A 2328-nucleotide genomic window follows, 5' to 3' on the forward strand; every position below is an offset into this window, starting at 1 on the left:
GATGAGACCGTGCCCTGCGCACCGCCGCGTCGTGCTCATCTCCAGCCCAGAGAATGACGGATGGGGGAGGTAGAACTCGGATTGAAATTGAACAATCCCAACACCATCGACCTAAACGCAGGAAATCCCCAATCTGATGAACCCTAATTGGGACAGAAATACCCCCAGATTGATCCACCGATGAGCCACACTTACCTCGCAAGTCACCGACGAACTCGACGTGGACATGCCGCCGCCCTCCAAATCGACCCACCGTCGGCCTCTGAATCCTGCTGCGGTCGCTATCTCCCCTCTCCAAATCGAGCCGTCGAGAGGTTGAAGAAGAACAGAGAGAGAGTGAAGCGAAGAGGTAAGAGAGGGCCCACATGTAATAAAGAGGGGCAAATATGTCAAACTGACGGCAAGTTAGCGGTCAAACAGCCTTGACTGGACGGAAACGGAGCGGAGGGGCATTTCTATAAGTGGCACTGACGGCAGAGGGGCAAAACTGAGCATACCCGAAAACTAGGGGCAAAACTGAGTAGTGGGTTCGAGTTAGGGGCAGAACTGGAATTGGCCCATAAAAATATAGCTCCAAGTAAAGTTACCGATGAACGAAGACGAAAGAGGGGATGCCATCCGGGGCATCCCCAAGCTTAGGCTCTTGGTTGTCCTTGAATATCTTGGGGTGCCTTGGGCATCCCCAAGCTTAGGCTCTTGCCACTCCTTGTTCCATAGTCCATCGTATCTTTACCCAAAACTTGAAAACTCCACAACACAAAACTCAACAGAAAACTCGTAAGCTCCGTTAGTATGAGAAAATAAAACCACCACTTAGTGTAATGAATTCATTCTAAATTCATATTGGTGTAATATCTACTGTATTCTAACTTCTCTACAGTTCATACACTCAGATACTACTCATAGATTCATCAAAATAAGCAAACAACACATAGAAAACAGAATCTGTCAAAAACAGAACAATCTGTAGTAATCTGTATCAAACATATACCTCTGGAACTCCGAAAATCCTAAAAAATTAGGAAGTCCTATGAACTTTGTGTACCAATCCAGAGCAAGAAGAATCAGATCAATAGCACGTTTCTGTGAATTAATAAAACTAATTTACTAGGTGCAAAAGTTTCTGATCAGGAGGATCGACACAACTATCACCGTAAGCTATCGTAAAGGTCTTACTTGGGACTTTATTGAAACAAAAGCTATAAAACTTGATTAATACAGTAGCATAATCATGTGGACACACAAAAACAGTAAGGGTAAATATTGGGTTGTCTCCCAACAAGCGCTTTTCTTTAATGCCTTTCTAGCTAGGCAAGATGATGTCAATGATGCTCACATAAAAGATAAGAATTGAAACATAACGGGAGCATCATGAAGCATATGACTAGCACTTTTAAGTCTAACCCACTTCCTATGCATAGGGATTTTGTGAGCAAACAACTTACGGGAACAATAATCAACTGGCATAGGAAGGCAAAACAAACATAACTTCAAAATTTTCAACACATAGAGGGGAAACTTGACATTATTGCAATTCCTACAAGCATATGTTCCACCCTCATAATAATTTTCAGTAGCATCATGAATAAATTCAACAACATAACCAGCACCTAAAGCATTCTTTTCATGATCTACAAACATAGAATTTTTACTACTCTCCACATAAGCAAAATTCTTCTCATTCGGAATAGTGGGAGTATCATAAGAGACTCGAATACTAAAAATTGTTTCCACCTTAAAAGAGTAACATTCAGAAAAAGGGTAATCATAATCATGAGAAGTTTTATAAATATAATCATCACTACTTTTTATAGCATAAGTTTCATCACAATAATCATCATAACTAGCAACTTCGTTCTCATCATAATCGATTGAAACCTCTTCTAAGATAGTGGAATCATCACTTAATAAAGTTGACACTCTTCCAAATCTACTTTCATATTCATCACAATAAGATTCAACATCCTCCAAAATAGTGGGATCACTACTTCCTAAAGTTTACACTCTTCCAAACCCACTTTCATCAATATAATCATCATAGGTAAGAGGCATGCTATCATCATAACAACCTTGCATATCAAAATTTGGGAGGGTAAAAATATCATCTTCATTAAACATAGCATCCCCAAGCTTGGGACAAACATTAATTTCAGCAAATATATTCTCAAATATTTCATCCTCATCAAACATAGCTTCCCCAAGCTTGGGCCTTTTCATATCATAAGCATAATCACTCTCATCATTAATAGTATGGATAGCACCAATAGTATAGAAATTATCATCATCACAATGAGTAGTAGGAGCAACATCATTTGGGAGGGATAACTT

The sequence above is a fragment of the Triticum dicoccoides genome, chromosome 4A (assembly GCF_002162155.2).
Source record: "Triticum dicoccoides isolate Atlit2015 ecotype Zavitan chromosome 4A, WEW_v2.0, whole genome shotgun sequence".
Classification (NCBI taxonomy): Eukaryota; Viridiplantae; Streptophyta; class Magnoliopsida; order Poales; family Poaceae; genus Triticum; species Triticum dicoccoides.